This window comes from Anomaloglossus baeobatrachus, chromosome 6, assembly GCF_048569485.1.
Source record: "Anomaloglossus baeobatrachus isolate aAnoBae1 chromosome 6, aAnoBae1.hap1, whole genome shotgun sequence".
Lineage (NCBI taxonomy): Eukaryota > Metazoa > Chordata > Amphibia > Anura > Aromobatidae > Anomaloglossus > Anomaloglossus baeobatrachus.
The window spans coordinates 507,615,552-507,632,610 of record NC_134358.1 but is presented as its reverse complement, the minus strand read 5'-3'; the positions used below and the strand labels follow the sequence as shown (position 1 = coordinate 507,632,610).

The 17,059-nt window shown below is 52.3% G+C and overlaps 1 protein-coding gene across 1 annotated transcript in view; it reads right to left on the bottom strand.

Annotated features, from left to right (window-relative positions):
• The window catches only part of DYNC2I1 (dynein 2 intermediate chain 1), a 159,107-nt gene that overhangs the window by 106,031 nt on the left and 36,017 nt on the right, over nt 1-17,059 (bottom strand). The window lies entirely within an intron of this gene.

Here is a 17,059-nt window from a genome sequence, read left to right as displayed (position 1 = left end):
ACAGCATTTAAAAAAGGGTCGGATGCTTTTCTCACAATAAACGGCATTGTGGATTACCATATAAATGATCTAGCTATACAGAATGTATAATTGGTTAAGAAAGGTTGAATTTGATGGACTAAGGTATTTTTATACCTGAGCAAATATATATGTAAACTTCTGAAAGCACCACAACCCCTTCATTATTTATCAGGCACAGGTGAATACATTTAATGATAGCTGTTCCTGGCACTGCAGCTGTCACACTCATTTGGATGGGCTGAGCTGCAGTACCAGGCACATCCTCTATGAACCCAAACAATACATAAAACAGCATTTGCCAAAGTGCCACGGCCCCAGTACACAGCCGATCAGTTTTAATACCAGAAATTAAATTGTAAAGATAGGCCATGAATATCAAAGCTCAGAGGTTTTATTATGGGATACCGGAGACCATGGGTGTATGCTGCTGGCACTAGGAGGCTGACACTAGGCAAAAAAAAAGAGAATTTTGTTTACTTACCGTAAATTCTTTTTCTTATAGTTCCGTATTGGGAGACCCAGACATTGGGTGTATAGCTTCTGCCTCCGGAGGACACACAAAGTACTACACTAAAAAGTGTAGCTCCTCCCTCTGAGCCTATACACCCCCTGGAGAACCAGATCTAGCCAGTTTAGTGCAAAAGCTGAAGGAGAATAGCCACCCACAAGTAAAGACAGAGCAAGAACCGGAACAACCGGAGACTCTGTCCACGACAACAGCCGGTGATAACACGCGGAACAAGAAACTGCCAACAGGCAACAGGGAGGGTGCTGGGTCTCCCAATACGGAACTATAAGAAAAAGAATTTACGGTAAGTAAACAAAATTCTCTTTTTCTTTATCGTTCCTATGGGAGACCCAGACATTGGGACGTCTCAAAGCAGTCCATGGATGGGAATAAACAGAAAACTGAGAAGTAGGCAGAGCCTAACTTCACAAATGGGCGACAGCCGCCTGAAGGATGCGTCTGCCCAAGCTCGCATCTGCCGAAGCAGGAGCATGCACTTGGTAGTGCTTTGAAAAGGTATGCAGGCTAGTCCAAGTGGCAGCCTGACAGACTTGTTGAGCCGTAGCCTGGTGCCTGAAAGCCCAAGAGGCACCGACAGCTCTGGTCGAGTGTGCCTTGATCCCTGGCGGGGGAGGCACCTGAGAACACTGGTAGGCATCGGAAATGGTCGACCTAATCCAACGAGCTAAGGTCGGCTTAGAAGCAGAGAGGCCCTTACGCCGACCTGTGGTTAGCACAAAAAGAGAGGTGCACCGCCTAAGAGCAGCGGTGCGAGACACATAGATCCAGAGCGCCCGCACCAGATCCAGAGTATGCAACGCTTTTTCAAAGCGATGAACAGGAGCCGGACAAAAGGAAGGCAGGGAAATGTCCTGGTTAAGGTGGAAAGGAGAAACCACCTTAGGGAGAAAGTTCGAAGTCGGACGGAGAACCACCTTGTCTTGATGAAAACACAAAAAAGGTGACTCCGAAGAGAGCGCAGCCAAATCAGAGACTCTCCTGAGGGAAGTTATGGCCACTAGAAAGACCACTTTCTGTGAAAGACGAAACAAAGAAACCTCCCTAAGAGGCTCAAAGGGGGGTTTTTGCAAGGCCGTGAGGACCAAATTGAGGTCCCAGGGATCCAAGGGCCGCCGGTAAGGCGGAATGATGTGAGACGCGCCCTGCATGAAGGTGCGCACTTGAGCCAGCCGGGCGATACGCCGCTGGAGCAGTACTGACAGAGCCGAGACTTGTCCCTCGAGGGAATTGAGGGATAGTCCTAGCTGCAGACCGGACTGTAGAAAGGACAGAAGGGTCGGCAAGGAAAAAGGCCAAGGAGCATGGCCGGAAGAGCGACACCAGGACAGGAAAATTCTCCAAGTCCTGTGATAGATTTTGGCCGAGGAAGACTTCCGGGCCCGAGTCATAGTGGAGATGACTTCAGGAGGAATAGCAGAAGCCGTCAAGATCCAGGACTCAAGAGCCACGCCGTCAATCTGAGAGCCGCAGAATTCTGGCGGAAAAACGGACCTTGTGAGAGAAGGTCTGGACGGTCTGGAAGATGCCACGGCACCTCTACGGACAGATGGAGCAGGTCTGGGTACCAAGCTCGCCTGGGCCAGTCCGGAGCAATGAGGATGACCCGACGGCCCTCCATTCTGATCTTGCGCAGAACTCTGGGCAAGAGAGCTAGAGGGGGAAACACGTAGGACAGACAAAACTGGGACCAGTCTTGAACCAGAGCGTCCGCTGCAAAGGCCTGAGGATCGTGGGAGCGAGCCACGTAGACCGGAACCTTGTTGTTGTGACGGGATGCCATTAGGTCCACTTCCGGAGTGCCCCACTTGCGGCAGATTGACTGAAACACTGCCGGATGCAGGGACCACTCGCCACTGTCCACGGTTTGACGGCTGAGATAATCTGCTTCCCAGTTTTCCACGCCTGGGATGTGGACTGCGGATATGGTGGACTTGGAGTCCTCCGCCCATTGAAGGATGCGTTGAATCTCCAACATTGCCAGGCGGCTGCGTGTCCCGCCTTGGTGATTGATGTAGGCAACCGCTGTCGCGTTGTCTGACTGGACTCGGATGTGCTTGCCCGCCAACAGGTGGTGAAAGGATAGGAGAGCTAGAAGCACAGCTCTGGTTTCCAGCACATTGATCGAGAGGGCTGACTCGGATGGAGTCCAAGTGCCCTGCGTTCGGTGGTGGAGACATACCGCTCCCCAGCCGGATAGACTGGCATCCGTGGTGAGGATTCACCCAGGACGGGGCCAGGAAGGAGCGCCCCTGAGACAGAGAGAGGGGCCGAAGCCATCACTGAAGAGAGCTCCTGGTCTGTGGCGACAGAGCCACTAGCCTGTGCAAGGAGGAAGTCCGCTTGTCCCAACAGCGGAGAATGTCCAGCTGCAGAGGACGCAGATGGAACTGGGCAAAGGGAACAGCCTCCATTGACGCCACCATCTGACCCAGCACCTGCATTAGGTGCCTGATGGAATGACGGCGGGGCCTCAGCAGAGAGCGCACCGCCAGTTGGAGGGACTGCTGTTTGACTAAGGGCAGCTTCACAAGTGCCGGCAGAGTCTCGAACTGCATCCCTAGGTACGTAAGCCTCTGGGTCGGAGTCAAAGTGGATTTGGGCAGATTGACAAGCCACCCGAATTGAGCTAGAGTGGCGAGAGTGAGCAAGACACTCCGCTGACAGTCTGCGCTGGATGAAGCCTTGACTAGAAGGTCGTCCAGGTAAGGAATCACTGCCAACCCCTGGAGGTGCAGAACCGCAACCACTGCTGCCATGACCTTGGTGAATACCCGAGGGGCCGTGGCTAACCCGAAGGGGAGAGCCACGAATTGGAAATGTTCCTCTCCGACTGCAAAACGTAGCCAACGCTGGTGTGAAACTGCAATTGGCACATGCAGATAGGCATCTCTGATGTCGATGGATGCCAGGAAATCCCCTTGGGTCATTGAGGCAATGACTGATCGCAGAGACTCCATGCGAAAGTGCCGCACCTGAACATGCTTGTTGAGAAGCTTGAGATCCAGGATGGGCCGGAAGGAACCGTCCTTTTGGGGGACTAGGAAGAGATTTGAGTAGAAACCTCTGAACCGTTCCCGGGCGGGAACCGGTACAATTACTCCGTTGGCCTGCAAGGATGCCACGGCTTGAGAGAAGGCGGCGGCCTTGGAGCAGGGGGGAGTTGACAGAAAAAAATCTGTTTGGCGGGCTGGAAGAGAATTCTATCCTGTAGCCGTGGGAGATGATATCCCGCACCCACTGATCGGAGACGTGTTGAAACCACACGTCGCCAAAGTGGGAGAGCCTGCCACCGACTAAGGACGTTGCTGGCGCGGACAGATAGTCAAGACGAGGCTGCCTTAGTGGCAGCAGCTCCTGCGGTCTTCTGTGGACGCGCTTTTGGGCGCCAGTTGGATTTCTGGTCCTTGGCTGAGTTAGTGGACGAGGCCGAGGGCTTAGAGGACGACCAGTTGGAGGAACGAAAGGAACGAAACCTCGACTGGTTCCTACCCTGGACAGGTTTCCTGGTTTTGGTTTGAGGCATGGAAGTACTCTTCCCACCAGTAGCTTCCTTAATAATTTCATCCAGTTGTTCACCAAATAGCCTGGACCCAGCAAAAGGGAGCCCAGCAAGGTACTTCTTTGAAGAAGCATCTGCCTTCCACTCTCGAAGCCACAAGATCCTGCGGATAGCGAGGGAATTAGCCGAAGCCACCGCAGTGCGGTGAGAAGCCTCCAGCATGGCAGACATGGCATAGGATGAAAAAGCTGAAGCTTGGGAAGTTAAGGCAACCATTTCGGGCATAGATTCCCTGGTGAGGGAATGCATCTCCTCTAGAGAAGCAGAGATGGCTTTGAGAGCCCACACTGCTGCAAAAGATGGGGAGAACGAGGCCCCTGCCGCCTCATATACAGATTTGGCCAGAAGGTCAACCTGGCGGTCAGTGGAATCCTTAAGAGAGGTGCCATCAGCCACTGATACAACTGTCCGGGCTGAGAGTCTAGACACCGGGGGGTCTACCTTTGGTGAATGAGCCCACTCCTTGACCACCTCAGGTGGAAATTGAAAACGGTCATCAGAACCACGCTTTGGGAAGCGTTTGTCAGGACAGGCCCTAGGCTTGGTCACAGTGGCCTGAAAACTGGAGTGGTTAAAGAACACACTCCTTGTCCTCTTAGGCAAGGTAAACTGCTGCTTTTCTGCCAGAGAGGGTTGCTCCTCTGATACTGGCGGATTGAGGTCCAGTACAGAATTAATGGACGCAATCAAATCACTAACATCTGAGTCACTTTCGGACAGATCAATGGGGCACATGGAGGTAGCCTCCGAGCCCCCAGTAAAGGCATCCTCCTCGTCCGGCGAGTCAGCTTCTGAAACAGAGCCGCGGGACGAGGAAGGAGAGGGAGCCCTGCGTCTCCTTTTAGGAGGACGGGGTCTGGGACCAGATGATGAATCCTCTGTGAGCTCCGCTGAGAGAGCCCTAGCAGCAGAGGCACCCTGTGAAGGGGGCTGATGCATGTTCAGCAAAGTCCGGGACAGCTGTCCCATGGAATCGGCAAAAGACTGGGAGATTGACCTAGAGAAGGATTCTACCCAAGCCGGGGGTTCAGCCACAGGAGCCGGAGCAGCCGGAGAGACCACTGGGGGGGGCGATTCCAGGCTGAGGCATTGTCAGGTTAGAGCAGGCATCACAATGTGGATATGTGCTCGGTTCAGGCAGCACGAGCTTACATGCAGTGCATACTGAATAAAGCTTTGGAGCCTTGCTCCTCATGTGAGACATGCTGCTGAAGTGGGGGCTCTGCCAGAGTGACCCCCAGAGAGTATATACAGAGGCCCACAACCACAGGTTGTGGCTTACCAGACCGCTGGAGCGGTGTTGTGTGCCCTCCAGATCCCGAAGCCCGGACCCCCAAGCACCTCAGCAGGGATGCTGCAGCCAGTGCTGATTGCAGAGAAAACGCTGATAAAATGGCGCCGGAGCGAGGAGAGGGGGCGGGGCCAACCCTGAGAGCGGGATCTGGAGGGCCAAAGAGACTTACAGGGGAGGAGACATGTACTCATTGAGGAGTGTCCCTCCCCTGTGCAGAACGGCCGCTGGGCGGAGCCACACTGTCCCTCTGCATGAATGACATGCGAGGGCAGTGAAACCAAAAGTAGGCCTCCGGCGAAGCCGGGGCCTAAATTTGAGCGGTGCGGCCGGCGCGCAGGCACCCTCGGCGCGGTTCTCAGGCGACAGCCAGAGAACCGGCCGGAAATGTCAGAAAAATTACTCCGCACATTCTCTTTACATAATAAAGTACAGGGACCCCCAGAATATAAACGTCTCAGGTACTTAGCTTGCTGAGACGCAGGGCCATGTCCCTGGGGATGAGTGCTCCGTCCAGCAGGATCCTGAAGGGCTGCGGATGGAGACCGGTCTCCTGCAAAGAATGGAGAACCGTGCTGGCTCCCACTTCAAGCCAGAGCCCGAGGGATGGTGAAGGAGCGCGGCATGTAAGGCTCCAGCCTTGGAATCAACCTTAACAGCACCGCCGACACAGTGGGGTGAGAAGGGACATGCCGGAGGTCCAGGCTTGGACCCGCTTTTCTTCAAAATCTTTCCAAAAATGAAAAATCAGATGAGAATACATGTGTGGATGTATGCCTCCTGAACACAAAGCAATGAACTGGCTAGATCTGGTTCTCCAGGGGGTGTATAGGCTCAGAGGGAGGAGCTACACTTTTTAGTGTAGTACTTTGTGTGTCCTCCGGAGGCAGAAGCTATACAGCCAATGTCTGGGTCTCCCATAGGAACGATGAAGGGAATTTTGTTACTTACCGTAAATTCCTTTTCTTCTAGCTCCAATTGGGAGACCCAGACGATTGGGTGTATAGCTACTGCCTCCGGAGGCCACACAAAGTATTACACTAAAAAGTGTAAGGCCCCTCCCCTTCTGCGTATACACCCCCCGTGGGATCACGGGCTGCTTCAGTTTTAGTGCAAAAGCAAGAAGGAGGAAAGCCAATAACTGGTTAAACAAATTCAATCCGAAGGAACATCGGAGAACTGAAACCATTCAACATGAACAACATGTGTACCCGAACAACCAAAAATCCCGAAGGAACAGGGGCGGGTGCTGGGTCTCCCAATTGGAGCTAGAAGAAAAGGAATTTACGGTAAGTAACAAAATTCCCTTCTTCTTCGGCGCTCCATTGGGAGACCCAGACGATTGGGACGTCCAAAAGCAGTCCCTGGGTGGGTAAATTAATACCTCAAGTTTGGACTGTAAAAACAGCCCTTCCCTACATGGAGGCAACCGCCGCCTGCAGGACTCTTCTACTTAGGCTGGCATCCGCCTAAGCGTAGGCATGCACCTGATAATGCTTGGTGAAGGTGTGCAGACTCGCCCAGGTAGCCGCCTGGCACACCTGCTGAGCCGTAGCCTGGTGCCGTAATGCCCAGGACGCACCCACGGCTCTGGTAGAATGGGCCTTCAGCCCTGATGGAACCGGAAGCCCAGCAGAACGGTAGGCTTCAAGGATTGGTTCCTTGATCCATCGAGCCAGGGTGGATTTGGCAGCCTGCGACCCCTTGCGCTGACCAGTGACAAGGACAAAGAGTGCATCCGATCGGCGCAGGGGCGCCGTGCGGGAAATGTAGATTCTGAGTGCTCTTCACCAGATCCAACAATGCAAATCCATTTCATATCGATGAAATGGATAAGAACAAAAGGAAGGTAAGGAGATATCCTGATTGTGATGAAAAGGGAATACCACCTTAGGGAGAAAACTCCGGAATCGGGCGCAGCACTACGTTGTCTTGGTGAAACACCAGGAAGGGAGCTTTGGATGACCGCGCTGCTAGCTCGGACACTCTCCGAAGGGACGTGACCGCTACCAGAAAGGCCACTTTCTGTGAAGTCGAGAAAGTGAAACATCCCTCAGAGGCTCGAATGGCGGCTTCTGGAGAGCAATTAGTACCCTGGTCAGATCCCATGGGTCTAACGGCCTCAGTACGGAGGGACAATGTGACAAATCCCCCTGCAGGAACGTGCGTACCTGAGGAAGTCGTGCTAGACGCTTCTGAAAGAATACAGACAGCGCTGGAACTTGTCCTTTAAGGGAGCCGAGCAACAAACCTGTTTCCCAACCCGATTGCAGGAAGGAAAGACAAGTAGGCAATGCAAATGGCCAGGGAGACAGTCCCTGAGCAGAGCACTAAGGTAAGAATATCTTCCACGTCCAGTGGTAGATCTTGGCAGACGTCGGCTTCCTAGCCCGTCACATGGCGGCAATGACGTCATGAGATAATCCTGAAGACGCTAGGATCCAGGACTCAATGGCCACCCAGTCAGGTTTAGGGCCGTAGGATTCAGATGGAAAAAACGGCCCTTGGGACAGTAAGTTTGGCCGGTCTGGTAGTGCCCACGGCTGGCCGACTGTGAGATGCCACAGATCCGGGTACCACGACCTCCTCTGCCAGTCTGGGGCGACGAGGATGGCGCGGCGGCAATCGGAGCTGATCTTGCGTAGCACTCTGGGCAACAGTGGCAGAGGGGGAAACACATAGGGTAGCTGGAACTGCGACCCATCCTGAACTAAGGCGCCTGCCGCCAGAGCTCGTTGATCGTAAGACCACACCATGAAACTCGTGACCTTGGTGTTGTGCCTAGACGCCATTAGGTCGACGTCCGGCCTCCCCCGAAGGCCCCAGATTTCCTGAAACCCGTCCGGGTGCAGAGACCATTCCCCTGCGTCCATACCCTGGCGACTGAGGAAGTCTGCTTCCCAGTTTTCTACGCCCGGGATGTGAACTGCGGATATGGTGGATGCTCTGTCTTCCACCCACATCAGAGTCCGCCGGACTTCTTGGAAGGCTTGCCGACTGCGTATTCTGCCTTGGTGGTTGATGTATGCTACCGCTGTGGAGTTGTCCGACTGAACTCGGATCTGTTTGCATTCCAGCCACTGCTGGAAGGCTTGCAGGGCAAGATACACTGCTTAGATTTCCAGAACATTGATCTGAAGGGTGGACTCCTGCTGAGTCCACGTACCCTGAGCCCTGTGGTGGAGAAAGACTATTCTCCACCCTGACAGACTCACGTCTGTCGTGACCACCGTCCAGGATGGGGGTAGGAAGGACCTTCCTTTTGACAATGAGGTGGGAAGAAGTCACCACTGAAGAGAGTCCTTGACCGTCTGAGAAAGAGAGACGTTCCTGTCTAGGGACGTCGACTTCCCATCGCTTTGGCGGAGAATGTCCCATTGAAGTGGACGCAGATGAAACTGCGCGAAGGGGACTGCCTCCATTGCTGCTACCATCTTCGCTAGGAAGTGCATGAGGCGTCTTAAGGGGTGTGACTGGCCTGAAGGAGAGACTGCACCCCCGTCTGTAGTGAACGCTGTTTGTCCAGCGGAAGCTTCACTCTCGCTGAGAGAGTATAAAACTCTATGCCAAGATATGTCAGTGATTGGGCCGGTGTCAGATTTAACTTTGAAAAGTTGATGATCCACCCGAAACTCTGGAGAGTCTCCAGCGCAACGTTCAGGCTGCGTTGGCATGCCTCTTGAGAGGGTGCGTTGACAAGTAGATCGTCCAAGTAAGGGATCACAGAGTGAACCTGAGAGTGCAGGACTGCTACCACTGCTGCCGTGACCTTGGTGAAAACCCGTGGGGCTGTCGCCAGACCTAAGGGCAGGTCTACGAACTGAAGATGCTCGTCTTCTATAACGAATCGCAGCAAACGCTGGTACTCTGGAGCAATCGGCACGTGGAGAAAAGCATCCTGATGTCTCTTGATGCTAGGAAATCTCCTTGAGACCTTGAGGCAATGACGGAGCGGAGGGATTCCATCCGGAACCGCCTGGTTTACACTGCTTTTTGAGCAGTTTTAGATCTAGAACGGAACGGAAGAGCCGTCCTTTTTTGGCACCACAACCAGATTGGAGGAAAAACCGTGACCTTGTTCCTGAAGAGGAACAGGGATTATCACTCCTTCTGCCTGCAGAAGAGCATCGGCTCGGTCGAGAGGTGGGGAAGTTCTGAAGAATCGAGCCGGAGGACGAGAACAAAACTCTATCCTGTACACGTGAGACAAAATGTCTCTCACCCACCGGTCTTTGACCTGTGGCAGCTAAATGCCGCCAAAGCGGGAGAGTCTGCCACCGACCGCTAATGCGGAGAGAGAGGGCTGAAAGTCATGAGGAAACCGCCTTGGTAGCGGTTCCTCCGGCTGCCTTCTTTGGGCGTGATTGAGCCCGCCAGGAGTCTGAGTCCCTCTGAGCCTTTTGAGCCCTTTTGGACTAGGAAAATTGGGACCAGCCCGAGCCTGGAAAGGACCGAAACGTCGACTGTCCTTCCTTGGGTTTTGTTTGATCTGGGCTGGTGTAAGGAAGAATCCTTACCCTTGGCCTGTTTAATGATTTCATCCAATCGCTCAGCCAACAGTCTGAAACCAGATAATGGCAAACTGGTTAAGCCCTTTTTGGAAGCAGGAGCTGCCTTCCATTCCCTTAACCCCAAGGGTCTGCGCAAAACCACGGAGTTGGCGTACGCCACCGGCGTACGGCTCGTAGAGTCCAGGACAGCATGAATAGCGTAAGTCGCAATGCATGCGAGGTTAAGGACGCCACCTGCGGCACAGATGTACGTGTGACAGTGTCTATCTGCGCAAGACCAGCTGAAATAGCTTGGAGTGCCCATACGGCTGCGAATGCCGGAGCAAACGACACGCCGATAGCTTCACAGACAGATTTCAACCAGAGGTCCATCTGTCTGTCAATGGCATCTTTAAGTGAAGTCCCATCTTCCACTGCAACTATGGAGGATGGCGCGGCGGAGAAAAGCTTGTCTGGATAAGCGTAGTGTTTCTGGACTGCTCCTCTGAGTCAGATAGGCCCAAAAAGTACTGAATTTACGCTTGGGATACCTGAAATGGAATTTCTCCTGCTGAAGCTGCCTCCTCCACTGGAGGGGCTGAGGGAGAAATATCCACCAGTGTATTGATGGGCGCTATGAGATCATTCACCATGGCGTCCCGTTAGGAGCATCCAGAATGAAAGCGGTCTCAGGATCAGAAACCTGACCAGCTACCTCATCATACAGAGAATCCTCTCGCTGAGACCCTGACCAGTTGTGAAGTCGAGGGTCTCTCCCAGCGAGCTCGCTTAGGCTGTCTGGGACTGTCGTCCGTGTCAGAGCCTTCAGTCTGGGATGTATGGGACCCCTTTGGAGCACGGATTAGTTCCAACTGAGGGAGACCGGGGAGCCTTGATTCAACAATGCCCTTGGTCTGAGTCACCGCCCTGGACTGCAAAGTTGCTAGAATTTTGTTCATAGTCCAAGACATTTTATCAGCAAAAAAACTGCAAACTCTGTCCTCTGGACAGTTTCACAGGTGGCCCTCTCTGGGCCACCACTAGCCGAGACTCTACCCATTAGGGGTTAGTGGAACCTGCCGGTAAAACAGCCTCACGTGCGGTACAGACAGCATAGAAAGCCTGTGCCTTGGCCCCCTTGCTCTATGCTGACGACATGCTGTTGTCTCCTCAGAGCTATCTAGGGGTATATCGCCAAGAAGCGACCGTACCAGCTCCAGCAGCGGCTGGCGCGGTAGTTCCCGACACATAAACTCACTCAGCTAAGCTGCAGTGAGTAAAGCCCAAGCGCGCAGCGCTACTGTCCCCGGCGCACTAACACACCCAGCAACGCTGGAGTGTGTCTGTGCATAGACTGTACGGGGACACAGAGTACCTTAACGTTGCAGGGCCTGTCCCTGACGATACTCCGCTCCATTCCAGCAGGATCTCCGGGTCTGTGGATGGAGCCCGGCCTCAGAGCCTGGAGGCCGGTAAGATCCCACTTCACCAGAGCCCTTCAGGGGGATGGGGAAGGAAAACAGCATGTGGGCTCCAGCCTCCGTACCCGCAATGGGTACCTCAACCTTAACAAACACCGCCGACAAAAGTGGGGTGAGAAGGGAGCATGCTGGGGGCCCTAGTATGGGCCCTCTTTTCTTCCATCCGACATAGTCAGCAGCTGCTGCTGACTAAAACGGTGGAGCTATGCGTGGATGTCTGACCTCCTTCGCACAAAGCATAAAACTGAAGCAGCCCGTGATCCCACGGGGGGTGTATACGCAGAAGGGGAGGGGCCTTACACTTTTTAGTGTAATACTTTGTGTGGCCTCCGGAGGCAGTAGCTATACACCCAATCGTCTGGGTCTCCCAATGGAGCGCCGAAGAAAAAGAAAAAGTTAGCTCTTCCTCAGCAGTGTCACCCAATGAAGGCTCTGAGATAGAGATTTTAAAGTGAGTAACCAAAATCCTCTTTTCTTTATCGCTTATTGGGGGACACAGGAGACTATGGAACGTCCAAAAGCAATTCCAAGGGTCGGGTAAGGAATAGAAAGAAAGACTGGATGAGGTTGAGGTCCGAGCAACTGTCACTTGCAGATCCTTCCTACATAAATTCATATCTGCGGAGGCGTATGTGCGAAGGTATGAATGCAGTACCAAGTAGCAGCCTTAGGCTAGTTTCACACTTGCGTTGAACGGCATCCGTTGCATTGCGTTGTGACGGATGCAATGGATGTGTTGCATATAGTGGCGCAACGGATCGTACAAAACAACGGAATCTGCTTTTTTTTTTCTTTACAGTTTTATTGGCGGCAGACTATTGTGAACGATCAGCTGATCGTTCGGCCGCCGAGAATGTGTGCGGGGGTGGAGCCGAGCAGGGCCATGGCGCTGAGGACATCAGTGCCGCAGGGACTGCATGGCTGGGGACAGGTGTGTGTGTGTGTGTGTGTGTGTGTGTGTGTGTGTGTACACACATGCAGTGTGGTGTGCGGGAGGGGGAAGAGCCGAGCAGGGAAGTGTCGGGCTCCCTGCACACGTAGCCAGGGTAAATATCGGGTGACTAAACAAGCACTTTGCTTGGTTACCCGATATTTACCTTGGTTACCAGCGTACACCGCATAGCGCTGGCTCCTTGCACACGTAGCCAGGGTAAATATCGGGTTGCTAAGCAAAGCGCTTTGCTTAGTAATCCGATGTGTACCCTGGTTACGTGTGCAAGGAGCCAGAGAGAGCATGTGCAGCAAAATCCTAAGGATTCCGCTGCTCAAAAAAACGTTACCTGCTGCGTTTTTTCCGACCGGCGGAAGCAACGCAGCGTCGTCCAGAGGAAGGAACGCAGGTACTTCTGTCACAATCCGTCGTCCATACAAGTCTATGGGAAGCAGCGGAATCCGTTATCGGATTCCGCTGTTTTCCAAAACGGCGGATTGCGACTGAAGGAAAATAACGCAAGTGTGAAACTAGCCTAACAAAGCTGTGATAAAGATGCTTGATACTGTGCAGTCCAGGAAGCCCCCATCACATGGGTGGAGTGAGCCCTAACCCCCGGTGGGGGGCTGACGATCCTTTGCTAGATATGCTTCTACAATAGCAAAGTGGATCCAGAGAGCAATTGTCGCCTTTGATAACCATCATTGACAGATTTGATTGAGTAAATGGTCTCTGAATTCAGACGTCTTCAAAGCGTGACCTTCATGGCTTAGGAAGGTGGTGGCTCTGATGTCCATGCCAGGAATGTGCAAGCCAAAATCGGAATCCTCTGTTCGGCCCATGACAGGATACGGGAACCTCTGTAATGAATGACTTGCTTCAGGTTTCACCTTGGTGGTTGATGTATGCCACAGATGAAGCATTATTGGAATGGATGAGTACTGGCCTGATCGACAGAAGATCCTGCCAGGGATGTAGACAGATGTAAATAGCCCTGAGCTCTAAAATGTTGAAGGGAGAACTCCTGAGAGTCCCAGTGTCCCTACACCGTAAGCTAGTGTAAAACAGCACCCCATCTGAGAATTCTGGTGTAAGGCTTTGTGCGCACTAGAAATGTTAAGTTTCTCAAGAAAATTTCTTGAGAAACTTCTGGGAGTGGAAGATTTCCGGACCTCCGGAAAAAATCCGCACCAAATTCGCATGCGGATTTGCCGCGGATTAGCCGCGAATTTGCCACAGGTTGTTCCCTGCGGATTTTGCAGGCTGTACTGCAGAAATCCGCAGGTACCTGCGGAAAAGAATTGACATGCTCATTTTCTCAAGAAATTTTCTCAAGGAAATTTCTTGAGAAAAATCCGCAGCGTGTGCACAGCTATTTTTTTTTTCTCATAGGATCTGCTGGGAAATATCTGCACAAAGATTGCAGACATTTCTCAAGAAATTTCCGCAGCAAATCCGCGGGTAAAACGGCCTAGTGCGCACATAGCCTTAGTCATCAGTCAATGCTGCAGGAGAAAGGTTCTCCCTTGGTAAATGAAAGGCGAGTTGCTACCAGGCAAGGGACTGTTTCACCAATGAGGAGGGGGTGGGAAGGATGATGGGTTGGTCCAGAGAGGAGATCTTCTTATCCTAGCATGACAGGAAAGCCCATTGGAGGGGGCAAGTGTGGAAATGCATAAATAGAATGGCCTCCACTGAAGCAACCATTTTGCCCAGCATGTTCACGCAGCTCAAAAATGGGAAGGGCAAGGGGCGTCTGAGGGAGTGAATCCTGAGCAGCAAGGTGGAAACCTTGTCCCTGGGAAGAAAAACTACAGTGCGTGTGGTATTGAACCACATACCCAGGACAACTGGGCGTTGAACCGGGATGAGACCTGACTTCGCCTTGTTAACGATCCAGAAAAGAGCTTCCTCCAGGCTGAGACCGAGTTCCAGACTCAGGTAGAGGTGAAATCCAGGCAGAAAGATACACCAGCGGCCTCAAAGGCAGATTTGGACAGGGATTAGATGTGCCTATTAGTCAGATCATTGAGGGAGGCGCTGTCCAGGGGTGGGAGAATCATATTGGTGGCTAACCGCGATATTAGAAGGTGCACGCTGGGAACTCAGGGGGAAAAGATTATACATTAGTCTCATTTTCTAAAAACACCTTTCTAGATGCTCCAATTCCTTAGAAAAAAATCGTTGAACTCCTTGTGTTTGTAAAGCACCCAAGGGGGGGGGGATTTGCTTTTTTGAAGCATACAATCAGCTCTGCAGGCAGCGAATCTTTTACTTTTTTACATAGAGAGTCTAATTGATTGCAAGGACCGGGCTATTCATCATCTCTTGGAACTTGGAGGCCTGGTCAGAATTGAAGTTGGAGTTCAAACTGGAGCATGGGTCTGAACCCTGCACAGCCTGGGGATTCAGTGATAAAAAGTGCGAGACAGAGGCTATCCTGGCGGATGTGGAATAAGATGGAGATTTAAAAAAGAAGCTGGAGCGCTTTAGGGATCTTCTATGCGATCTGCTGTGTTTACATGCATCAACGGATGAATCTAATCCGCCCTGGGGAGCGGACAGAGCACCAAAGATGGTTAGTGGGTTAGGCAAACTCTCTATGACAAACACCAGGGCTTGAGACACCCTGGTTAGGTCAGTAATGCACTGCGACAGAGCGGCAGCCCACCTCAGGAAAAGGGGGTGTGCTCACATCCCAGGCCATGGGAGGTTCCTAGTGGGCCTGCATTGTGGAGGTACTGCAGTCGGGGCAGAGGGCCATGCTTTGACTTGAGAGAAGTTTTTTTTATTACATGAGAAGATAAAATATAGGATGATGTAACGTATTTACCAGAGTCAAAGCACTGTCCTGCCCCCTTCTCTCAGCAGGAATGCTGGAGCATTCTGCCTCCTAGCCGCTCAGAATTGGCACATGACTCGATCCCTGACTTCGGCTGCCAGGGTATGCGCATGCTGCCCTAACCCGGAAAGGCTTCTCTACCTACGGCTGTGAGGCACTAGGTATTTAAAGGCATCTTCCCCTATTAGAGGTGCCTAGGCAACGTGGTCTATTCCAAGAGACACGTTGCTAAATTTTCAAGTCCCTTTCCCATAGCCAGCGTCTACACCTGTAACTGTGCTTGCTAACCCGCACCTGTATTCTATAACCTTCCATGCCTGCTGCACCTGTAAGTACATACGGCACTTGTCAGTACCTGCCAAATCAGCCGTACACTCCGTACTAGCCATCCAGTCGGCATCAGCCATCCTGGCTGCACCAGACACTGTATCTGCATTTCTTACCCCTTGAGTCAGCTGTTATGGTACCGTGTCTCCCCCCATGTAGCACCTGGCAGCTATCTTTCAGCACAAGCCTATCCTCCCTCATCAGAGGTTCCAGTGAAGACAAAGTAGTCACTTAGTTAAGCCCCTCAGGTCTAGCGGGTGCTGTGGCCCAATGGGTCCACTCCCATTCACACCTGCAAGTATAACAGATGATAGAAGAAGTATTGGAGTGGGTTTCCCTGGGATTAGGCATAGGGAGTGTTATGGGAGAGAACCCTGCAGGGGGGTGCTAAAAAGCTTGTGCACTGCAAGGCCAGAGCCTACCTCGGTTACTGAAGCTGCAGAAGCAGTTCGTATGAGATTCTGGATCAGGCACAGGACGTGTGGATGCAGTTACTGAAGCTGTATGGTCTATGCAGGTGCGGTGATAGGACATCAGCTGCTGCGAAAGATGATGCCAGCAATGAGAAGAGGGGGTGGAGTCCAGGAGATTGCGCTACAAACCCACACGGCTATGATTGGTCGGCTGTATGAAGTGCGGTGATTGGCCAGAAGAAAAGACAGCTCTGATTGGCCAGCGAGCTGTGAGTGGAGTCGGGAAAGCTCGAGACGACAATGTGCGCAGTGATAGACGAGAGATGTGGCCTGGCAGAACTAGTCCTTAGTGAAGCCAAGGCCTAAATTTGCAGGGGCAGACCAGTGAGGCCGACGGAACCCACCAAAGCGGTTTGGTGATTGCTTGAATGGAGCTGTGGGTGAAGGGGAATCACTGCACTGGCGTTGACGGGCAAACCTCGGAATCAAAGGGAACTTTGGGCCCAAACCAGTTAGGGATCCCCTACTGCCCATGAATATGAGGGAGGATGGAGTAACTGTCCAGACGCGGTCCAGATTGCTTCTTCACAGAATTCAAGATGGTCCTCAAGGGTTCCAGAAGGGAATCTTTGGGGATGACTCTGTCTCACCCCTCGGGGGCCATCTTGCTGCTGAGGACAAGTGGGCTGGGTATGTCAGGCGAGGACCATCAAGATGTACACCCTGAAACATTCTTCATGTGTTAGGGGTTAAGGTCCTGCCGGACAGACCAGAGAGGGTACAATGTAGCTCAGACCACACTGTTCTCTTGGACTCTAGGTGAGAAGACAGTGAGTGGTTACACTCTGTTGCCCAAGTCACCAGTTGCATCTGAAAGACAAAGGGAAAAGATTAATATCACAAAACAAATTTTAGATATAAACGGGTCGGACAGAAGACCAGTGTCTGCCTCCTACTGACACTAAAAACTGATTAGCTTATTGTCAGTTGGTGGGTGACACTGCTGAGGAGATATAACTTTTTTTGCCTAGTGTCAGCCTCCTAGTGGTAGCAGCATACACCCATGGCCTCCTTTATCCACCAGTGAAGCAGAAAAACACTGGCATTAAAGCTACCAAAAACATCCTTTTTGTTAAGCTATGTTCACACTGAGTTTTCAGTTTTCTGGAGCAGAT